Source organism: Capricornis sumatraensis, chromosome 3 (genome assembly GCF_032405125.1).
Source record: "Capricornis sumatraensis isolate serow.1 chromosome 3, serow.2, whole genome shotgun sequence".
Classification (NCBI taxonomy): Eukaryota; Metazoa; Chordata; class Mammalia; order Artiodactyla; family Bovidae; genus Capricornis; species Capricornis sumatraensis.
Window position 1 is genome coordinate 179151767 of NC_091071.1, and position 23393 is coordinate 179175159.

The window sequence follows — 23393 nt, forward strand, 5'->3', positions numbered from 1 at the left end:
ACCATAGGAAAGTCTGAATCACTACAAAATTTACTTTATTGAATTGGAGGCAAGAAGACTAAGTTTTATGGAATATATCTATAAATTATGAATTATGCATGACTGTGACTCATCCATATATCTCAGGTTTATCAACAGAATATTGAAATGTGTACAAATAGTTAAATTCTGTCATCCTGGTATCTCGTAGACTGGCATCTTGCAGGGTTTGACTGAGGTCTATTTCTCAGACAGTAGGATGGAATCTATTTAACAGTTTGTCAGCTTGTTTCAGCACTTTAAATATTTATACTCGATATATGAGCACCCACTTGCACGCTTCCCCTGGGTCTACGAATGCCAGAGTGGGCCTGACTGGCGGTGGGGCGCTGAGCAGGTTAGTTAGCCTTTCTGTGCCTGCCTTGCCTCACCTAAGAAAGGGATGGTAAGTAGCGCCTAGCTCATATAGTTGTTAGAAGGCTTGAGTTAATATTTATAAAGCACCTCTAACTCAGTCTGGCACAGAGACGGCCTTTGTAAGTACTTTCAGACAGAGTGGGATTTAGCGCGGAAGCACAGGAATTATTTCTCAAGACTGACAAATGGATTTGATCAAATTTAACGTCTATTTATTTTTTCAAAATCAAACAAGAAATTGAAGAGACGTTCCTTAACTAGATCAACGCTACAGAGTAAAACCTAAAGCAAATGCCATCCTTGGCTGAGAATCTTAGCCTTACTCCTTTTAAGATTAGAAATAAGGCAAGGAAGTCAGGCCCCTGTTACTACTATTCCACACTGCACTGGAGGTCCTGGCATTTTCAGCAGGACAAGGCAAAATAAAACACAAGATAATTGGAAGAGAGGAAAAAAAAAATCACTGTTCACATGTTCACATTTCAGATAAAAATGTCAGCATTTACAAAAAAAAAAGAAAGAAATCTAACAGAATCTGAATAGTTTGGAACAAGAAAACTGAAAGTCATCAGCATTCTGTAACACTGGCAATAGCCAACTAGGAGCATAACAGAAGATGAGATGCTGTTCATATTATCATGAAAAATATAAACTAGGGCTTCGCTGCGGCTCAATGGTAAGGAATCCGCCTGCGAACGCAGGAGACACAGGTCGGATCCCTGGACCAGGAAGATCCCACGTGCCACAGAGCAGCTAAGCCCGTGCTCCGCGACCACTGAGCCGGCGCTCCAGAGCCCGGGAGTGCAAGTACCGAGCCCAAGTGCCACAAGTACCGAGGCCCGTGCCCAGCACCGAGAGACGCCTCCGCAAGGAGAGGTCTGCGCGCCACAGCTGGAGCGGTCCCCGCAGCAACAAAGACCCGGCAGAGCCAAAGATAAATAGACCACAAATATATGTACAAACTATTCTGGAATGGACCCACCTGCCCAAGACTTGAACAGGGCAAGTTTAAAACTATAAAATAACAACCAAAAAAAAAAGAAAAACCTAAAATTAACAGGAAACCTAAATGTCAGGTTAACATTATTAACATGTTAATTCCCCAAAGTAATCTGAAAAACTTAATGCAATTTCAATAACAATGACGGTGAGAGTTTTTTAATAATTTGATCAATTAATTCTAAAATTCATCTGGAAGAAGAAAATGTCCTTTACGTGTTCAATCTTAAAAAGGAAGACCAAAACATCTGGCCTCCCAGGGATTAAGAGAGATTCCAGAGGTGTAGTAATAAAAACAGCTGTGATGCTCACACACAAAGCAGGTGAACCAACAAACCAGAAGACAGTGCCAGAAACAGAATCTTCTGGGCATGGAAAACCAAAGCGTGACAAAGGTGGCTCCCGAAACCGCAGGAGGAAGGATGGGACGTGGGTGTTGGGGGCAGGGGGTGGCACCGATCGACAGTAAGGAGAAACAGTTGCGTGCTTGCCGCACAGAGAACAGAGCAGAACCCAGACGCATTACAGCCCTGAATTCTAAAAGTCTAACGATAAAGAAAGCTACAGGAAGAGAGCATGGGGGAATCTTTTAGGCCTTGGAGTAGGGCAGGACTTCTAAAACCAGAACAGAGAAATCCATGCATACACACACTTCCTGAGGCCAAAAGGAGAGAGAGGGAGGCGTAAGAACATATAAATGATCGACTCCTACTCGGTGAAAGCACAGATGTGTTTAACAGAAATCTATCAAAACAGGACAAGGTACCGGCAAAGCGACAAGGAAGGATGTCTTACAAACCAACAGGAAAAATGCCCCCCAACCGGGGAAACGGACAAACCGGATGAGGAGTCGATTCACCGAGGGGACCGGCAGATCAGCCACTGAGCACACAGACGGGTCCAGCCACACGCTCATCCGGGGCACGCTCAGGAAAGCAAGGCGACACTTGCACACATCAGGTTGGCGAAACCAGAAAGTCACCAAGAGCCGGTGAGGACGCAGGAAGAGGCAGCTCCCCGCGCCGCCGGGACCTCCTGCAGAGCCGGCTGGTGGCGCCTGGTAACTCCAAGGGCATGTCACCTTTCCCCTCCCGGGTCCACGCCCGCTTCAACCCCACCGAGGGGCTGCACATGGGCGCCCCCTGCAGCCCTGCTCTGCGAGGCCCGCGTGCGCCTGGCGGGGCCACATCCGCCGCACGGACACCTTTAAGACAGCGTCGGACGGAAACAGTCAAACGAAGCAAGCTCTTCAACAGCACAGAACCCGTGATGGAAATTAACACAGACGCCTACAGGCCTCTCATCCACACACACACACACACACCTCGGCACAGAAGGCAAGAAGCAAAAGCACGTGTGTCCCGTGAGGAGGGAAGAGGACCAGAGTCCGGGAATGAGACACTGGCAGAGGGTGAGGCCGGGGAGCTCCTCGCGGGCGGGAGGACGCCGCGAGGGCTTCACCCGGGGGCGGCAGGAGCAGCTTCTGACATGGGTTTTGGCTTTTGAAAAGCCATGCGTCTCCATTTCCCTGGTAGAAATTAGGGCAGGACGCAGACGAACAAACCCTGAAACCACAGCTCCCAAGAAAACTGCGGGCCTTTCCAATCTACTGTCCTCACGATGTCGCTGCTCAGCCGCTAAGTCGTGGCCGAGGGCAACTCTAAGGACTGCGGCACGCCGGGCTCCCCTGGCCTTCACTGCCTCCAGAGTGTGCTCAGATTCATGTCCACTGAGCTGGTGATGCCATCCAGCCATCTCATCCTCGGCTGCCCTCTTCTCCTTTTGCCTCCATCTTTCCCAGCGCTAGGGTCTTTTCCAGTGAGCCAGCTCTTTGCATCCCTGGTGGCTCAGAGGATAAAGCATCTCCCTGTGATGCGGAAGACCCGGGTTCGATCCCCGAGTCAGGAAGATCCCCTGGAGAAGGAAATGGCAACCCACTCCAGTATTCTTGCCTGGAGAATCCCATGGACAGAGGAGCCTGGTGGTCTACAGTCCATGGGGTTGCAGAGAGTTGGACACGACTGAGCGGCTACACGCTTACACTTAGCCAAAGGATTGGAGTTTCAGCCTCTCATCCCCTGCTGCCCCCTTCTCCTCCTGTCCTCGATCTTTCCCAGCATCAGGGTCTTATCCAATGAGTTGGCTCTTCGCATCAGGTGGCCAAAGGATTGGAGCTTCAGCATCAGTCCTTCCAATGAAAATTCAGGCTTGATTTCCTTTAGGATGGACTGGTTGGATCTCCTTGCAGTCCAAGGGACTCCCAAGAGTCTTCTCCAACACCACAGTTCAAAAGCATCAATTCTTCAGCATTCAGCCTTCTTTATGGTCTAACCCTCACACCCCTACATGACCACTGGAAAAATTCTGTCTGTGTATGTCTCTCAACTGTCCTTCCCTGCACTCAGCACAGGTCGGCTGTGAGTCTTCCTTTGAGAGCCTGCCCCCCTCCAGGATACTGTCCACCAGGCCCTGCGTCCCAGCATCAAGAGGGTCCTCTGCCCTCCCAGACCCCACCACAACTGTGCATCCTAACTGCACCTTCGCTGCCCAGCTCCCCGCAAGATGTCAGCTCCTTGGGGGACCTTGTCTGTCCCCTGTGTCCCGGCTCTGGGCACCTCGAAGGTGGCGAATGTTTGCAGAGTGAAGTGACGGCATCCTGCAGCTCTCTCACCACAGAGCCCGGGCTGGTGAGGCGGCTTAGCTGCGCTGCAGATTTCACAGGCTTACAAACTGATACAACCTCACCTCTGCCTTCCAGGCAGAGCTGGACTAATGAGCTAATTCTATGAGCTCCTCGGAGAGAACCCAGGTGCCCCTGGAGCAGCGCAGAGATAGGAGAGGACGAGGAGGGTGAACTTACCCAGGGCTTTGACTACATGAAAAACCATCGTGGAGAGAGGGCAACTTCCTCCCTCGCCTCCGTCCTCTCCACGTTCAGACCCATGGCACTCTAGCGTCTTCATTAATCCAGGTCCCGCCTCATCTCTGAAGCCAACTCAAGATGTCTTGCTCCCCACCCCACCCTCTTGTGCTGGTAACAAGACTGCCCTGGCTGGAGGCCCACAACATGCTTGGCACTGTGGTAACAGCTTTGTTTGTCCCATCACTTAATCCTTGGAGCACCCAGAAAGCTGAGGATCCCTCTTCCCATTTCACAGATGAGCAAACTGAGGTTTGCAGAGGTTGCAAACATCTAGTAAGTGGAGGACAGCACCAGAGCCACACCCAGGTCCACAGGTTTCCAGAACCTTCTCTTAGGGACGCTCTACACTGTACTGCACAGGAAGAAGGTCTGACTGTCCGGCGAGTCTGAGGAATGCTGCACCCTGGCCCTGTGCCCCTGGAGACACTGGCAGCCTCTCTGGCACACCGAGAGCCCTGAGAGCCTGTTTAAGGCAGCATTTCTCACACGTGTCACCACAGAGCCCGCTTCCCGGGGCGCTCGTGTCTGCAGAACACAGCTTGGCAGACGCCCATGTGGTACTAGGTCCGATCCAGGAAGGGTGGGGCCTAACTCTAAGCAACCGCAGCCTCACAGGAGAGACGGTATTCTTAACATTACGACTGACGACCTCGATGCAGGGAGCACCTATCACCGCGGGGCTCATCAGCCATCACCTCAAGTCCCCCAGCAGCCCGAGGGGTGCCATCCTCGGGTGACACCGAGGCTCTGGGATGCTGGGGGCCCGGCCCTGGACCACCAGTTGGGCAGGAGGGATCTGTGTCTCCAACGTGGTCTGGTGCGAGGCCTGCACTTTCTCTGGGAACCAAGTGCTTCCTAGTCATGCAGCTCCCAAACCGGGCTCAAAGCCTGTGGTGGGGAACGTGGGGCCCAGAGTGACGGCCGCTGCACCGGGCCACCAGGGAGAGCCCCCGCGGCTGCAGTCTGGAGAGGCCGAGCAGGGGGCGCCCAGCAGTGGCCAGGGGGCCTCTGCCTTCCACCTTGGCCTCGGGCTGGCCTGGCCGCCCTGGAGTCCCGGAGATATTCCAACTCTGTCACTCTGGAAAGTCCCAGCTTGGAGGTCAACAAGCCGACTCTAGGACCACAAGGTTAACAGCCCAACAAGCCGCCACCAAACCTTCCTACTGGGTTCAGGCTGAGGCCAGAACACACTATCACATCGCAGAGAGGGGTCCACTTGGAAGGGGTTAGAGGAGGACATCAAGAAGCAAACTGTCTCACTGCTGGGCCTGGGATCTGAATCCCAGACCAGCCCCATGGTCTCTGTGTGAGCCTGGAGGTTGGGAAGTTCTCCAATTTCCTGCGCCAGGCTGTGCGCAATACACACACACACACATTGGAAAGTTCTCCAATCTCCTGCCCCAAGCTGTGTACACACACACACACACACGCACACACACACACACACACCCTATCAAGTCAAACGCCCCCATAACTACCTCCCGTTCCTCCGCTCCTCCTTCACCCTCAGGGAATTACACTGACATGCCTGGCATGCTCAGCGCCAGGGTCCACCAGGACCTGCTGCCCACCGCCGACTTTAACGCCCCACTGCGGTGAGATGCCAGGGAAGAGCTGCACTCCCAGCAGACTCCACTGAACAGCGTGAGCCGCCCGCTGGGTCCCACGCACCAGCTCAGCTCTTAAAGGCCTCCCAGGGACTCCCGGGGTGAGCCCTGACAGGGAGGGTGGAACAGGTAGGAGGGGCCGTACCGCACCGCACCCCACGCCAGACTGCTTGGTGAGCAGTCTTGGAATCGCCTGAGCTCATCCCTAGTTGGAAAGCAGTCACGTGTGGAAATGTGCAAGCCCACACCACCCTGCGCAAGTGTCGTGCACTCTCAGGGTGACAATCACAGCGACCTGGGGGAATCCCAGGTGGGTAAGGCCATTCCAAGGCCATCAGGTCCACACTCCGTTTCTCCACGTCTAACCCCGAGTGACCCACACGGGCCCCACACCTGGCTTTTTCATCTCGGTTTCACAGCCTCACTGAATGCAGCCGAAGGGAGCCCGTTCTCCCAGCACCCCTGTGTGTGCGCCGTTCCCTCTCAGAGAGTGCTGTTTTTTTATTGCTCCTAAATCTTTCCTGGAGTAGCTAAAGCTTCCCTCTTAATCCTAAGTAATGGAGGGAAGGGGAAACTAAAAATAGAAGGAAATTTACATGAGCTGAACACCTGTTAAATTTTACCACATTCTTATTTAATCCTCCCAAGAACCCTGCGAGGTGGTGAGGCTGTTTTTGGTAGAAGATAAAGGCTTGGAGAAGCCCAGGTTTGCTTGGGATAAAGACTTCCTTTCCCAGCCTTCGCTGAAGCTAGATATAGTCCCGAAATGGTGAGCGGGAGTACAGGGTTAGGTGTCTATCCACAACATCGAGGAAGAGTCCTTAATGGGGAGAAAGTGTGTCCTCCTCGTCCTTGCTCCCTTCTGCCAGCTGGAGCCCCATGTCTTGGAACGTGAGCGTCTTGGAGAGGGAAATGACTACACTGCAGAAACAGAGGAAGACGGACCTCGGCGCAGCGGGTACCACGCTAGCACAGATCCACCTCTGAACTATTTGAACTTAAGGGTGAATCAACTTCTCTGCTGCTTCAGCCTCTTATTGGGGGTTCTTCTGCATTCATCGTGAATGGATGCAAGGACCTGTGTATGAGGTCATCTTTTGCAGACCTTATCAACAGACTGTCTACTGCTTCAGCCTTTAAAGGGTTAAAGGGGACTTCTAGTATCACTGATCACCCTTGCCAACAAGAGCAGTTCTGTTTCTAAAGACACTTCCTCTGAGGGGGAAGAACTAGAGTCTTTACATTACCCCCAACTGCCCCTCCAATGGCAACCAGAGCTTTGAAGAGGAATTGAGAAAATGTCGTATGACTTCATATGGTAGGAAATAAGACACAAGGGGGAAAAGATTCATTGTAAAGGGAAAAGTAAAAATAAAATGAGATCAGGAAGGCCTATACATGCATTTGCAGCACTCTGAGTTTCCTAGCAGACAAAGCAAAAAGGGAAACACAACCAACATACGGTGACCACTGCTCAATATCCATTTCCCAGGCCCGAAGGGCATTTCTCTGTGGTGCTGGGGGCGGGGGGCCAGTGCGGTGTGCAGTCATGAGTCTTGCAGCATACAGCGTTCAATCCTCCCAGCCACCCAAGGTATGACTGTGAATTGCCACCCACAGTTCACCGCTGAAGAAATCAAGGCAGAGTTAAGGGACTCTGCCCAAGGTCACCCACCTAGGAAATGTCAGAGCCAAGATTCCAATCCAGAAAATCAAGCGCCATAATCCAGGCTTTTAACCAAGGGGTTTGAGGTGAGCCTCACCTGGGTTCAAATCTCACTATCTGCTGCTGAGAGACCTGGGCGAGTGACTGCACCTCCGTGAGCTTCTATTTCCTCAGCTACCGCGGAAATAACCCCAGAAACCAGGAAGAAAGCAGCAAGAAGAGAACACGAGGGGACTTTTCCTGGTGCCTGGGGCTACGCCAAAACCAAAATGAGAGACAGGGAGGACCAGGTACCCTACGAGTCAAAAGACAGCAGACAGAAACTGCTAGAGACCGCGGCCAGACCACCCCTTCCTGTCCCCTGCCAGGATTCACCGGGAGGCACGACAGGCAGCCCCAAACACCAACTCTCCCGACACATGCTGTGTCCAGAAGGACAGCCTTACAGAGAGCAGCGTGCTGGCCGTGGAGAGGTGACAGGCAAGGCGATGACGGTCACCGAGCAGGTATCAGGAGGTGCCGTCAGAGGGAGGGCCCGCCAGAGCGCACAGAACCCACCCATGCAGGACAGGTGGCCCTGTCCACTGCAGCCCGCCCGGTCCAGCAGAGAGCAGGCCCTGCCCCCCCCCCCCACAACCTCCTGCAGAAAGCCAGGAGGAGTCTGGGGTGGGAGTGACAGAGCTTTAGATGAGGCACAAGACCCACAGCTCTGAGACACGCCGGACTACAATTTAGCAACTAGAAGGGCCAGAAAAGAGTGAAATTTGCCTGAGAACATTAAGGCTCAGGAAGAGAACACAAAGGAACTCCATTAAGGGGGGGAAATTCAAACCTATTTTTACCCACAAAGCACGAACACTCCTCGGTTAACTGGCTACATGGATAAACGAGCAGGAGGGTGGACACTGCTCAAGAGAGAGGCCCCCGAGAGCTCTGGGATGAGACGGGAGCCACTGTCCCCAACGTCAGCATAAAGGTGGGATGAGCAGGGCCCTGCAGGAAGGGTAGGGCGGGTTGCGTAGGAGCTCGGTGGAGACGGATGAGTGGGACTTCCAGCCACCCATCTCAGGCCTAAAGGGAAGAGAAAATAAGTGCTGTCCTCACATCTCTGGCCTCCGTGGAGGTTTACATTTGATGGTGAGACACGCGGGGCCAGACTCCCTGGTGGCCCAGGGGTCAAGACTCCAGCTGTGCGTGCAGGGGACACAGGCCCCATCCTGGTCCAGGAGGACCCCACGTGCCGCGGAGTGACTGAGCCCGCACCCTGCTGGTCCAGGAGGACCCCACGCGCCGCGGAGCGACGGAGCCCACGCCCCCAGTGCCCCCAGTGCCCCCAGCCCCGAAACTGCTGAGCTCACGAGCTCCAGCCACTGCACCCTCGCGCCACAGCTCCCGAAGCCCACGCGCCTGAAGCCCGTGCCCCTCAGCCAGAGAAGCTGCCGCAGAGAGAAGCCCACAGAGCAACGGAGGAGCCCCTGCTCGCTACAACCAGAGGAAGCCCAAGTGCAGCAGTAAAGACCCAGCACAGTCGAAACAGACTCTTTTGAAAATGCATAAGAAATTTTAGAAAGAAAGATGAGGCTTTCTCCTGGGTCTGATGCAACCAGAAGACACTTCCAGATATCTGAAAGCAAAGTCACAGGATCACATCACTTTCAAATAGTTCTTATAAATGGGGGGTGTTTCCACATTTGATCAAACCAGTCACAGGCCCGTGAAGCCCAACTCTGCGCTTCCGTTTTCAATCTGTCACGTCCTCTAGGAAGAACTGGGCTCCCCTTGTGGCTCAGCTGGAGACCTGGGTTTGATCCCTGGGTTGGGAAGATCCCCTGGAGAAGGGAAAGGCTACCCACTCCACTATTCTGGCCTGGAGAATTCCGTGGACTGTATAGTCCGTGGGGTCGCAAAGAGTCGGGCATGACTGAGCGGCTTTCACTTTCACTAGGAAGAGTTAAAATGCATCTCCTAGGAAGGAGAGCGTTGGGAGTGACGGGGTTCAGGTAGGTGGCCCTGGGCAGGGACACTTGCCCACAGTAGGCACCTAGTAAGTGCGTGGCTGGCCCTTCACCGAGCTCAGATTGAGGCAGCTGTCCTCAGTCGACTGAGCCACTCTTTTGGGGTCCCAAGGCGTGGGGCCTGGCTGCAGCCCAGCCACGGAGGGGCAGGGTTCCAACCCGAGGCAGCCGCGAGTCACGAACCTCACAGATGGCAGTGAGAAGGGGGCCGCGAACACGCCTCCTGTCTCCAGTTCGGAAGAGCCAGCTTGGGGACGAGCTCTTATTTCCCCCCCCCCCTCCTCCCCATGTGATGTGTTTCTGACAGTAATCAGAGCTCCATCCCCCTGGGAGCCAACAATAATGATTAATGGTGTTAAATATAGCCAGAGACTGCAGGGGCAAAATTAGGCACCATGCATAAAACATCACCTCCTCGTCAGGCAGGCACGTCAGCCGCGAATCAGCGCCCTCCATCGGGCGCCCGATCCAGCCGGCCCCCTCGTCGCCTGCCCACAGGGAGGAGTCTGCCAGGCGGCCTGCCTTTCAGTCTGTGCCCGTACGTGCCCCCGATGGACCTCAGGGACACCGCAGCCCCTGAGACGACCGTGAATAAAGGAGCTGCTGTGAGTCTGTGATGAACACATACATGCTACCATGTCAGCGACTCAGTCGCGTCCGACTCTCTGTGACCCCATGGACTGCAGCCCTTCAGGCTCTTATTTATGTCCATGGGATTCTCCAGGCAAGAATACTGCAGTGGGCTGCCATTTCCTTCTCCAACATGCTACTACGTACATACATAAAACAGATACCCAACAAGGCCTTCCTGTGCAGCGCAGGGAACTATCCTCAGTATTTTTTAATAACCTATAATATAAGGCAAAGGGGGGTCTCCCTGGTGCTCAGCTGGTAAAGAATCTGCCTGCAATGCAGGAGACCCAGGTTCGATCCCTGGGTCAGAAAGATCCCCTGGAGAAGAGAATGGCAACCCACTCCAGTATCCTTGCCTGGAGAATCCCATGGACAGAGGAGCCTGCCAGCTATAGTCCATGAGGTCACAGAGAATGGGACATGACTTAGCAATTAAACCACCACCAGCACCTAAGGGAAGAGGATCTGAAAAATGATGGATACACGTACATGTATGACTGAATCCCTTTGCTCTGCGCCTGAAACTAACACGACACTGTAAGTCGACTGTGCGCTGTGTGCTAAGTCGCTTCCATCAGGTCTGACTCTCTGCAATCCCAGGGGCTGCAGCCCGCCAGGCCCCTCTGTCTCTGGAATTCTCCAGGCAAGGATACTGGAGCGGGTTGCCGTGCCCTCCTCCAGGGCATCTTCCCGACCCAGGGGCTAAACCCGCGCCTCTGCGTCTCCTGCACTGGCAGGCGGGTCTTCACCACCAGCACCACACAGGAAGCCCCGGGCCAGCTATACACCAGTCTTCAAAAAGGAACTGCTGCGGAGGATGGAAAGAGGGTGTGCCTGGGCCCCACACAGAGCTGGGTTCAAATCCCAGCTCTTCCACTTCCTGGCTGCCTGGCCACGGGCCAGTCACTTCCCACCTCTGAGCCTGTACACTCTTCCGTGAACAGGCCTGCTCACAGCCAACAGAGTGAGAGTCAGACACTCAAAAAAAAAAAGGAAACGCCCTTCCTCCTGCTGCCGTCCCCAAACAGCTGTGTGACCCAGAGCAGACTGCTCGCCCTCTCTGAGCCCAGGTTTCTCCCCTGCAGAACAGAGGTGGTGACGCCGGCCTTCACGGGCGTGGAGAATGCCTTTGTTGCTGCTGTTCAGCCACTCAGCCACAGCCCACCTCTCGCAAGCCGATGGACGGCAGGGCGCCAGGCGTGCCCTTCCTTCACTAACGCCCGGAGTTTGCGCCCACATCTCAGTACATCCCTCCACTGCGCTGCGGCCGGCAGTGAGACCCACCTGAGCGCCAGGTGCTGTCCCGAGCTGACTCCCAGGACTCAGACACTGATTCTCGCTCTCAGGGTCCCTCCTGGCAGTCTAGTGGGGACACAGGCAAGAAATTAAACAGACCAAGTAACGGCAAATTATAAAAGATTTTCTAAAGAAAAAGAAAACTGAAGCTAAAATAAACCGTAAGCGGGGTTGGATGGGGCTGTTCCAAGGAGGTGGCAGATGAGAAGCGGCAGCCTTCCCGGGGCGTGGGAGGAGCTGTTTCCTTCCCGTAGCCACTCTCGGTCCCCCCAGCCACGTGAGCAGCCCTCCCGGCTGTGTCAGGCTCCTCTCACTCCTGGGGCGGCTGGGGACGGCCACAGCCACTCACCCCACGAAGACCAGTGCGCTCCGCAGTCGTGACTGCGTCGCATCCTGCATGCGTGTCTGTCACTGTGAGCACGCGCTGCCTGAATTTTATGCATCATTAAACACACACGAGAACACACCGTCAGAGGAGGAGGGGGGACATACATAGACCTGAACTTCTAATTCTGCCTGCCACTCTCCGTGCTTCCTTTCACACCCTCCTGGGCATCCAGGGCCCACCTGGCAACCACTGACCGGGAGCCCACAGATGCCCAAGGCAGCCCAGGAGGCCGGCGGGCAGACACCTGCTCCTGCAACAGGGGTGCAGCAGACAGCAGCCACCTGGGCAGGCGCACCAGCCCACCTCTCTCCCCCACACGTCCCCTGACACTGGGCATCTGCTCTGGGTCTCCTTCTGTTCTGCACTTGGCCTACTAGGGCCTGGTCCTGGGCACCCCTCTGCAGCTTCCTAGCCTCCCCTGCAGCCCCCTCTTCCCACAGGTCAGGGCCCCTCAGGGAGCTCAAGCCCTGCCGCCCGCTCCCACTGGCCCCCCAGGGCCCTCAGCCCCCCTTTGTCACCTGGCCAATTCAGCAACCCTCCCCAAAGCATCAGCCAAGGCAACCCCACGACATCCAACACACAGAAAATGATACTCGTGTGGAGTCCATGGACGCAGCTGCCCACGGTGGTCAGTGACCTTCCTGGCGGCTTGGCCACTCCACGCCCCACCTGTCCGCTCTGAGGGTTGAGGGCCCCGGGCCTCGGCACACCTGCACCCTGAGGCCTCACTGGGAGGCTCTGAGCTGAGGGAGCAGCCCTCCCGAAACCCCCACCTGTGTTCCGTTCTGTAATTCCCCACACGACACTGAGCTTCTTAATGGTGGGGATGCTTCTTCTTTACCCCAGGTCTGTGGTGTGTGACCCAGCCCCTGACTCAGGTCGCACCCTTGACAAACGTTTCTTAGACTTTACTGTGACGCGAAAAGAAGGCAAACACAGGCAGGTGAGGAAGCCTTCCTAACCAAAGACCACGCAGACCCAGGAACCACAGACAAATAGACACTCCTGGGACTTCCTGCTGGTCCAGCGCTTGCGACTTTGCCTGCCAATGCAGGGGGACAGGTTCAATCCCTGTTCAGGGAGCTAACTTCCCACATGCCTTGCACCCCCAAAAAAACGGAAAACAGAAATACTACTGTGACAAATTCAACAAAGACTTTAAAAGGGCCCACATCAAAAAATCCTAAATTAAAAACCTTATTTTAGAAAAAAGACAGGTATTCCTAACTACATGCCAATTCTAAACTTTTGTATGGCAAAAGAAACCATAAACAGAGTTAACAGAAAACGCTCCCCAGAGGCCGCAAGGGGGTTAACACCCACGCTGTACGGAGAGCCGGCAAGGCGACCAGACAGGGGCAGACGACCCTTCGGACAAACAGGCGAAGGATTCACAGGCAAGTCACAGGCGACTGCATCCAAATGGCCAAACAGATGAGAAACAGCTCAGGCCCCCTGCTCGAGGGGGAAATGCAGATTGAAAGTAATGACAGCTGTCGCTTCACAGCTCTCAACCTGGGCAGAACTGACAAGGCCAATAACAAGGCCTCCTGGTGGGACACAGGGAAAAGATGAGTCTCCAGTTACTGGGCTGAAAGCGCTACAGCCTCTGGAGAGACCAGGCTGGCAACAGCTAGGACAGGGCAGCCTGGTGCGCTGCCGTCTATGGGGTCGCACAGAGTCGGACACGACTGAAGCGACTTAGCAGCAGCAGCAGCAGCTATGAAAACTGAAAGCACACAAACCTTGAGACCTAGCGACTCAACTCCTGGAACCCGGCCCCGGAGAAATAAAGCGGACGATGTGCGTGCGGGCGGGTGTTCCTCTTCATGCTGCCTATTGTGACCACACACAGGAGATGAGTGAGAATCGATGGGGGACAGCCAGTGGGGCCACAGGACATCCAGGCTCTGGAATAGTATCCAGGGGCTAAGGACGAACCAGAACTGTGCCTGTCGGTACAGAAGGGTTCCCACAGAGTACAGCTGAGTGGCTGATGGTCTAGGAATGATTCCGAGATGACGCGAACGTACGAAAGGACCTTCGTGAGAGCATCAGTGTGGTTTCAGAGTGGGAATCAGGGAGGGTCATGTCACTGGTTAGCGTCACTTGCTCAGTCGTGTCCGACCCTTTGCGACCCCATGGACTGTAGCCCAGCAGGCTCCTCTGGGCATGGGATTCTCCAGGCAAGAACACTGGAGCGGGAAGCCATCCCCTTCTCTAGGGCACTGGTTAGGGGAATAAACAAAAGACTGGGGATAAACAAAGAAAGGGAAATCACACCAAAATGTATAATGCAACCTTTATGCATTTATATAAAGCTGCCTATGGCAAGAATTCACTTCTATGTGCAAGTAAATCCCGTTTGCTCCCCTCTCTCCTTCACTCCTCTTGACTTCGTGCTCACTTTCATCCCCTACTTTCTTCACTCTTCCTCTTGGGTCAGACAACTCAGACAAGAAAAGCAGAAAGATTCCAAATAAGAAGTAACACCTTATTGATCTGGCCCCCTTAACTCTCCAGAACACAGGTTCAAACTACAAAGCAAAACGAAATCTAACAGCCAAAAGGGATTATATGTTCTTCACCCGAGGAAAGTGCTTTGAGCTAATTACTCTTATTTCATACCATTTTAATAAGCCTATCAAGCCGACTGTGGCAGACATGCCTGAAAGCGACCCCAGGGACCCACTCCATGCATAATCCACTCCCCTGACAGGCAGGCCTGCTTCTAACCGACAGACCGTCACAAAGCTGGTGTGATATCACACCTACGACTGTGTCTCATTACACCCCTGTCTCAGCAGGCTGAGAGAGGGATGCCCCCCACCCCTCGCTGGCCTGGAAGAAGCAAAGCACCAGGCTGTAAACGGCCTGTGGGGAGGCCACGAGGCCAGGCCTGTGGGAGCCACGGGGCCCTGAGGGCGCCCACAGGCCGGGGGGGCAGCCCCAGCCAGCAGCCAGGAAGACCTTACATTCTTGGTCATCCAACCACAGGGGACTGACTTCTGCCAAAACCCAAACTAGTTCTGAAAAGATTCTTCCCTGATTAAGCCTTCAAAGAAGAGCACAGCCCAGCCCACCCCACGGCAGCCATCAGACCCTAAGCACAAGGCCCAGCTAAGCCCCGCCTGGGCTCCCAGCCCCAGAAACCACGCAAAAACACGTGTTGTTTCCCGCCTCCAAACCTTGTTATTTGTTATGATGCGGCAAGCGAGAAGTAACGCGCTCATCAAATTAAGAGATAAAAGGGTGAACTGACGGTGAACCAATATCCGTAAGAAAAGGCCATCAGGATGAAGAACCACACCCATCACAGCGGAGGGTCGCTACCTAAGGTGCAGGACACCAGAAAGGAGACCGAGGATGAGAGGAAAAGTGAACCTTGCGAGTCTCAGCTGCCAGCGCAACACCCTATCGGACGGACGCTCTTATCATCACACAAAGCGGAAGGGACCATCCAAGTCCTCTCCACGGGAGTCAACAGTGGGCCTCCCTGGTGGCTCAGCGGTGAAGAACCTGCCTGCCAGTGCAGGGGACCGAGTCTGACCCCTGATCCGGAAGACCCCACATGCTGGGAGCAACGAAGCCCGTGGGCCTCTGGAGCCCAACGCCACAACTACGGAGCCCACGCGCCCTGGAGCTGGCGCTCTGCAAGAGAAAGTGCCGGGAGAAGAGCACACACCGCAACCAGGGGGCAGCCCCCACAAGCCGGAGTTAGGGAAAGTCCGCGCAGCAAGCAAGACTCAGCACAGCCAGAAATAAACAAACACAGTGTTCAGGAAAATAAAGCCTATGCCTCAAAAAAAAAAAGAATCGACAGCACACAGCAGCACGAATCCTTTCCAGCGGAGACGGCTCCCCATGCACGCTGAAGAGGCGCCCGCGCCCGCCTGGCACGCCCGCCGGGCACCGGGGCTGCTTCCATTTCACAGGCAACACAGCAGAGGTTCCACGGTCACACGCCCTACCCTGTGTCTCCTCTAAGCCACAGCCCTCCCTCTCAGCAACCACGCTGCCTCCCTGGCCTCAGTCTCCTCCATCTGTAAAATGGGGAGAAGCGAGGGCCTCACCTCCTGAGGAGCCAATGGGCTGATGCACAGACAGCTCTGGAGGAGCAGCTGCAAAGCGCTGAGCTCTCTTTCCTACTATTACTGTGCAGCTGTTAGGTCGCGTCTGCCTCTCTGTGACCCCACGGACTGCAGCATGTCAGCCTTCCCTGTCCTTCACCATCACCTGGCGTTCACACAAACTCGTATCCACTGAGTCGGTGATGCCATCCAACCATCTCATCCTCTGCCGCTCCCTTCTCCTCCCACCTTCAATCTTTCCCAGCATCAGGGTCTTTTCCGACGAGTGGGCTCTATGCGACAGGTGGCCAAAGTACTGGAGCTTCAGCTTCAGCACTAGTCCTTCCAATGAATATTCAGGACTGATTTCCCTTAGGATGGACTGGTTGGATCTCCCTGCAGTCCAAGAGACTCCCAAGAGTCTTCTCCAGCACCACAGCTCACTCAGCCTTCCTAATGGTCCAGCTCTGATATCTGCACGTAACTCCTGGAAAGCCACAGCTCTGACCATGCGGACCTTCCTAACAAGGAGCAAAAAGAACAGAAGTTCAGTTTCTGAACTCTGGGAGAAACGTGTGAATATAAACCATTCCTCCAAACCTACGGCCCCTTCCTTCACACACAGGGCTCAATCGACAAGGCACATAAGGGAAAGGCCGTCCCCCCACATCGGAGACCAGACCATGGAGGCCTGGAATGGCTGAACCACCTTCCCAGTCCTCACAGTGCAAGGCAGCATGGAAGACAGACGCCCGTTTAGATCTAGAGGGCAACAGAGGACCCACCCCAGAAACCCTTAAGTTCTAAGTTATTAACAGTTCAAAGGCTTTCAGCCAACTGGCTGAGACTCGCCTTTTCACCAGCTCAGGCTAAGAGGTACTGCTCATTCTAGAATTCCAGGCTAGAGGAACCCAAGAAACACAAACCCCCAGAAAACAGAACTTCTTTTCCTTAAAATGGAAATGAACACTGACAAGGCCTTCCCCCTGTGGCTCAGTGGTACAGAATCCACTGGCCAGTGCAGGAGACACAGAAGACCCATGTGTGATACCTGGGTGGGGAAGATCTCCCGGAGGAGGGCATGGTAACCCGCTCCCGAATTCTGGCAGGGAAAAGCCCATGGACAGCAGAGTCTGGTGGGCTGCAGGTCAAGGGGTCACCAAGAGTCGGATGTGACTGAGGCAACGGAGCACGCACACACAAACACTTCCACGCGGAGGAGGCCTGGAGACAGGGTCCCTCACGCCACGGCCACGCAGGTCTGGACCCCTCCACCTCTTGAGGGCACAAGGACTCAGCTCCAGGGCACGCCAGGGGGCCGCACTCACGGAGGACACAGAGCGCCAGCGGCCAGTGGGACGGGCCGCCTCTCCCTCGGCTCCCGACCAGCCCAGCCCAGCCCAGGACACAGGCGTTAAGGCAGCACGTGCTTCAGCCAGCAGACACCACACAAAACAGACCAAGCCGATTCACAGATGTGCAGAGCCAATCTGTGGCTGCCCGTGGAGAGAGGGGTAGGAAGGGGCTGGGCAGGCTGAGGGGCACAATGAAGAGGGTACCATCTACCGGGTGAAAGACGAACGAGATACAGGGATATAAAGGGACAGCATGGGAATACTGCCAACTTTTCACAACAGTTTTAAGTGGCCTAGAGCCAGACATCCTGGAATGTGAAGTCAAGTGGGCCTTAGAAAGCGTCACTGTGAACAAAGCTAGTGGAGGTGATGGAATTCCAGTGGAGCTGTTTCAAATCCTGAAAGAGGATGCTGTGAAAGTGCTGCACTCAATATGCCAGCAATTGGGAAAACTCAGCAGTGGCCACAGGACTGGAAAAGGTCAGTTTTCATTCCAATCCCAAAGAAAGGCAATGTCAAAGAATGCTCAAACTACCGCACAATTCCACTCATCTCACATGCTAGTAAAGTGATGCTCAAAATTCTCCAAGCCAGGCTTCAGCAATACATGAACCGTGAACTCCCTCATGTTCAAGCTGGTTTTCGAAAAGGCAGAGGAACCAGAGATCAAATTGTCAACATCTGCTGCATCATGGAAAAAGGAAGACAGTTCCAGAAAAACATCTATTTCTGCTTTATTGACTATGCCAAAGCCTTTGACTGTGTGGATCACAATACACTGTGGAAAATTCTGAAAGAGATGGGAATACCAGACCACCTGACCTGCCTCTTGAGAAACCTATATGCAGGTCAGGAAGCAACAGTTAAAACAGGACATGGAACAACAGACTGGTTCCAAATAGGAAAAGGAGTACATCAAGGCTGTATATTGTCACCCTGCTTATTTAACTTCTATGCAAAGAGTACATCATGAGAAACGCTGGGCTGAAGGAAGCACAAGCTGGAATCAAGATTGCCGGGAGAAATATCAATCACCTCAGATATGCAGATGACACCACCCTTATGGCAGAAAGTGAAGAGGAGCTTAAAAGCCTCTTGATGAAAGTGAAAGAGGAGAGTGAAAAAGTTGGCTTAAAGCTCAACATTCAGAAAACAAAGATCATGGCACCTGGTCCCATCACTTCATGGGAAATAGATGGGGAAACAGTGGAAACAGTGTCAGACTTTATTTTTTGGGGCTGCAAAATCACTACAGATGGTGATTGCAGCCATGAAATTAAAAGACGCTTACTCCTTGGAAGAAACGTTATGACCAACCTAGATACCATATTAAAAAGCAGAGACATTACTTTGCCAACAAATGTCCATCTAGTCAAGGCTATGGTTTTTCCACTGGTCATGTATGGATGTGAGAGTTGGACTGTGAAGAAGGCTGAGCGCCGAAGAATTGATGCTTGTGAACTGTGGTGTTGGAGAAGACTCTTGAGAGTCCCTTGGACTGCAAGAAGATCCAACCAGTCCATCCTAAAGGAGATCAGCCCTGGGTGTTCTTTGGAAGGAATGATGCTAAAGCTGAAACTCCAGTACTTTGGCCACCTCATGTGAAGAGCTGACTCACTGGAAAAGACTCTGATGCTGGGAGGGATTGGGGGCAGGAGGAGAAGGGGACGACCGAGGATGAGATGGCTGGATGGCATCACTGACTCGATGGACGTGAGTCTGAGTGAAGTCCGGGAGTTGGTGATGGACAGGGAGGCCTGGGGTGCTGAGATTCATGGTGTTGCAAAGAGTCGGACATGACTGAGCGACTGAACTGAAGTGAATCTATTAAAAATACAGAATGACTATGTTGTCCACCTGAAACTAACATAACATTGTAAATCAATGATACCTCAATAAAAAATTAAAAAATAACCACCACTGCCTTCAGAGAGCCCGGGCATGATTTGACAGAGACCCAGCCGGGGTCCCAGGCAGCACTAGAGCTTGGGCACCCTCGGCTCCGGGAGCCCCCATTGCCCACACAGGGGGTGGGGGCGGGCCTGGGACTCTCTCTGGCTCCCGTGGGCTCCTCTGTCCGTGGAGCTTTCCGGGCAAGAATTCTGGAGCGGGCTGCCTGCCTGCCCTCCCTCAGCGGATCTTCCAGACCCAGGGGTCAAGCCCAGATCTCCTGCGTCTCCTGCACGGGCAGGCGGGTTCTTAAGCAGCTGAGCCGCCAGGGGTCCCCCCGCCACAGACTCAGTGTCACATAAGGGCTTTGAAATGGGAAATCCACAGATGCCTTCACTGCTCAAGGCTTACGACACGCCTCCCTGCACAGACGCACATCTAGAAAGAGGCTGAGAGGATGTTCACAACAGAACTGTTTACAGAGACGGGGCAATGTGCCCCAGGAGCAGAAGCCTGGAGAAGCCCGCACATCCAGACACCAGAGCCCCATGCAGCCAGGAAGACGCTTCGTGACCTCCATTCGTTCCCAGAAAGAAGTATTTAATATTTTAGGTTAAAGCGTGAGTTTATGCTTTACTAAAAGCGTAATACTATTATGCATATTATCATCCCCTTCCTGTCAAACAGAATACAGAGGAAAAGGTCCCCACGGTCGTGGACAGAGCCGCTGCCCGCCGATCTTCAGGGAATGAGAATAAAGGGATTTTCTTTCTCCGTGCTTATCTCCATGTTTTCTTACTGTGAACAGATAGTGCTTTGTACAGTTTAACAAAAAAGAGATGAAATAAGTAATTTAGCTTTTAAAACCTGGGAGCACTTTCACCCATGTTATCTCTTGTAATCCTCAAAACCAGAAGCAGACGCAAGGACTTCCGCTGCTGGCCCCCAACCGCCAAACCCGACCCGCGCCGTCTGCAGTGTCTCTTGCCGTTGTCCTCCTCTCTGTTCTTCCAAGCCCTTCTCCTCCAGCGGGGGGGGCCCTAACTGAGGTCTCTGGGGACCCAGAACGGGCCTTAGGGTGGGGCAGGCTCGCGCCCACTGAGCCATACACTAAAGCAGGTGTGTTTAGGAAGCACATTTTCCTGGAGACGACATGGAAAGAGTTACGTTCTTATGTTTGAGGGGTTGGGGGGCGTGCGGCGTGGCTTGAGGGATCTCAGCTCCCTGACCAGGCGCTGATCTGGGCCCAGCAGTGAAATTGCAGAGTCCAGCGGCACTGGACAGCCAGTGAGGTCCCAGCATTCCAAAGATTCCATGGCCCCCGGAGCGTGTGGCCCCCGGAGCGTACGGCCCTGTGCCAGGCCCTCCCGAGTGCCCTCCTTCCACTCTTCTCGCTCCACCAGGCTCCTTCCCTGGACAGTTCCCCAGAGCCCCACTTCTCCGTGTTCCCCATGACCTGTCCTCTGCCCTACGGTCCCACCTGGCAGATCTGTGTCCTGCAAGACTGCCGGATTCTCATCCTGGGGCTCTCTAACAAATCAAAGAAAGTCATGTGTCCTCCCAAGGGAAACACGCACGCTGAATTTCACGATGACTCTAGGAGGCCTGCGCCCTCCTGAGGCCTACCCATGGGTGGGCTCCGTAGCAGGCTGAGCAGTATCCCTACCAGGTCTTATGTCCTCCAGAACTGCAGAACACCGCCTTATGTGGAATTACAGTGCGTCCCCTACATACGAACCTTAGAGGCGCAAACTTTCAGATTCCAACCTGCACGGGCAGTCCACATGTCTGGCGGACGCTGTCACACTCTGCTGCCAGGTACTTCACAGTCCTGCGCAGACCACAGCGGCGCAGCACCATCATTTCACGCCCAGCACGTCCGGAAGCGACGGCGACGCAGCTGGCAGCCGCTGCTCCGTCACCCAGGCGTGTCCCGCTCTCCTGCAGCCCCGTGGACTGTAGCCCGCCAGGCTCCTCTGTCCAGGAGATTCCCCAGGCAAGAGTGCTGGTGTGGGCTGCCATTTCCTTCTCTAGGGGATCTTCCCGCCCAGGAATCGAAGCCCAGCCTCCTGCTCTGACAAGTGGATCCCTCACCACTGAGCCACCGGGGAAGCTGGCGCAGCTGGCAGTGCTGTGCTTTCCAAGGTGCTCTGCTGTGAGATTAAAGACGTTTCATTTTCGTGTTAAGTTTTTCTACATTTGTGTGCAAAGTATTATAGACCCATTACAAACTACCACACAACTGCACTCATCTCACACGCTAGTAAAGTAACGCTCAAAATTCTCCAAGCCAGGCTTCAGCAATACGTGAACCGTCAACTTCCTGATGTTCAAGCTGGTTTTAGAAAAGGCAGAGGAACCAGAGATCAAATTGCCAACATCCGCTGGATCATGGAAAAAGCAAGAGAGTTCCAGAAAAACATCTATTTCTGCTTTATTGACTATGCCAAAGCCTTTGACTGTGTGGATCACAATAAACTATGGAACATTCTGAAAGAGATGGGAATACCAGACCACCTGACCTGTCTCTTGAGAAACCTATATAAATGTCAGGAAGCAACAGTTAGAACTGGACATGGAACAGACTGGTTCCAAATAAGAAACGGAGTATGTCAAGGCTGTATATTGTCATTCTGCTTATTTAACTTCTATGCAGAGTACATCATGAGAAACACTGGACTGGAAGAAGCACAAGCTGGAATCAAGATTGCAGGGAGAAATATCAATAACCTCAGATACGCAGATGGCACCACCCTTATGACAGAAAGTGAAGAGGAACTAAAAAGCCTCTTGATGAGAGTGAAAGAGGAGAGTGAAAAAGCTTAAAGCTCAACATTCAGAAAACGAAGATCATGGCATCCAGTCTCATCATGGGAAATAGACGGGGAAACAGTGGAAACAGTGTCAGACTTTAATTTTGGGGGCTGCAAAATCACTGCAGATGGTGATTGCAGCCATGAAATTAAGAGACGCTTACTCCTTGGAAGGAAAGTTATAACCAACCTAGATACCATATTGAAAAGCAGAGACATTACTTTGCTGACTAAGGTCCGTCTAGTCAAGGCTATGGTTTTTCCAGTGGTCATGTATGGATGTGAGTTGGACTGTGAAGAAGGCTGAGCGCCGAAGAATTGATGCTTTTGAACTGTGGTGTTGGAGAAGACTCTTGAGAGTCCCTTGGACTGCAAGGAGATCCAACCAGTCCATCCTAAAGGAGATCAGCCCTGGGATTTCTTTGGAAGGACTGATGCTAAAGCTGAAACTCCAGTACTTTGGCCACCTCATGCGAAGAGTTGACTCATTGGAAAAGACTCTGATGCTGGGAGGGATTGGGGGCAGGAGGAGAAGGGGACGATCGAGGATGAGATGGCTGGATGGCATCACGGACTCGATGGACGTGAGTCTGAGTGAAGTCCGGGAGTTGGTGATGGACAGGGAGGCCTGGCGTGCTGCAATTCATGGTGTCGCAGAGAGTCGGACACGACTGAGAGACTGAACTGAACAGTTTTCCTGGTGGCTCAGATGGTAAAGAGTCTGCCTGCAATGCAGGAGATCTGGGTTCAATCCCTGGGTCAGGAAGATCCCCTGGAAGAGGACATGGCAACCCACTGCGGTCTTCTCATCTGGAGAACCCCATGGACAGAGAAGACTGGCAGGCTAAGGTCCATGGGGGTCGCAAACAGTCAGACACCACTGAGCGACTAACACTTTCCACTTTTCCGAATCCACACGAGCAGGCCAGAGTCCCCCGGACACTCCCCGTGGCCCCCTCGCCCCCCGCCCGCCCTTCTCCAGTGTTCCTGCTTCATGCTGATTCCATCCACCCAGGCTCTGAAGCCAGCACCCTCAGCCACAACTCACGCCCTCCACTCCCACATCCTATTAATAAAACAAAGTAAAAATTAAATTACTTCTAACACACCCCCAGTCTGCTTTCAAGAGGGCCGGATGGTTTGAAATTCTAATTTGCTTTCCAAGGTCTTAAAATAATTTCACAAGAGCCGCAGCGCCGCCACCCCATCCCCGCCCGCATCACAGCAGGCTCAGGCAGCAGGGCTACCAGCCGGCACGTCAGAAGCGTGAGAAGGGGAGGACAGTGGACACCACGAGGACGGGGAGCAGCTCCCTGCCCCGGGGCCGCAGCGGCCGTCTCGG